Below are 1,400 nucleotides of genomic sequence, written 5' to 3'. Positions count from 1 at the left end.
CTTTGTGGAATGTGTTTGTGCATTTGAATTTGGTTTCGAGTGCTACCTCTAATGTTTAACCCTGGTTAATAGGGCTCCTTTTTATCTTGCATTGTCCACTCCTTACTTTGGGAGTGTGTTTGGTCATTGGAGAACGGTTTTAAATGCTACCTCGAATGTTTAAAGGAGATATGTGAAGTAACAACTGAAAATTTTAAAAAGAGAGAATTAGCTCGCAGACCTCTCTAATATGAGTAAAAAAGAAAATCTGAAAATAATTCCCCAAAATTGATTTATTTGGATTTTCCGAAGTCACACATCCGGAGCCCGGATGTGTGACGTAAATTCCAGAACGGGATCACAGCATTATCTGCATTCAATACATTGTGCATGGCGGACTCACTACAAGACTACAGTGGCAGTGAAATCAGTGAATTTTTATCAGATTATTCCGACGAGAATATTGGTACAACTTCTTCAGAGGGTGCCCATGTCTTCGAAGAGTTGGAAGAAGAATAGGAATATCAAGGGTTGATGGTTGTTGGACCGTACATGCACGAGCCCGACGCTGCGGATGTCGTGGAAGTTGTGCCAAACCAGCCAGACATGGAGTGGCGTCGAGACCCGAAGAGATTGAATGAATGGTAATTTTCTAAATTATTTTTTTATAGTCGAACGTGTGATCCCACTTCTGTATGGTACAAAATTTCTGCAGGCTGAGCTATCTCTTGTCTGCACCCGTGGCGCAGGCCTACATCCATTCGCGAGTGGAGGGACATCGGTATTTATTTGTGTTGTGCTTTTTGGGGTGTACCTACTCTACCTCTGTGTAGTAATACATGCACACTTGCAATGCACTCGGCACACTGTGTCATACCCACGTAATGAATGTTTGCTACGCCAAAAGCGCTCTTTCAGAGTTTGTATTGCGCTGTTGTGACCATGACAAATACAAATTGGAAATGGCCTACCGTTTTGCAAATCCCATGTCGTAAGCCATTCTGTTCGCAAAGCAATCGGGCTCGCAGTGTTTCAGGCAAAGTACGCTGGTTGGCACAGGCTGAAAGTTGCTCCGCTTGGCATGCACAAAACGTGTTCATTTCCTTTCTCTGTCGCGGTCTTTTGGCCATTCAAATAGCTGGTGACATGAATGGGAACAGTGAATTGCTACACAATGCCGCGGCATCCTTTGTTAAAAAATTTAATAGCTTGAAACGGGGACAATTCCAAGATATCCTTGACTCGCAGGTGCACTGTGTGTATCACGCTATTCAACAAGATTCTCCCTGGTTCTGGGAATGACGTCACAACCGGGGATTGCCGAAGACCGCCGAGTTTTGCATCTTCGTTTCTAAGGGCGTTGCTATGGGATTTTTGGGGATACCAGAGGGTCTCTTCGAATTTTTTTTTCCATGAATAGG

The sequence above is a fragment of the Penaeus vannamei genome, chromosome 28 (assembly GCF_042767895.1).
Source record: "Penaeus vannamei isolate JL-2024 chromosome 28, ASM4276789v1, whole genome shotgun sequence".
NCBI lineage: Eukaryota > Metazoa > Arthropoda > Malacostraca > Decapoda > Penaeidae > Penaeus > Penaeus vannamei.
The sequence above is the reverse complement of the archived record's forward strand: the minus strand, read 5'-3'. Positions refer to the sequence as shown.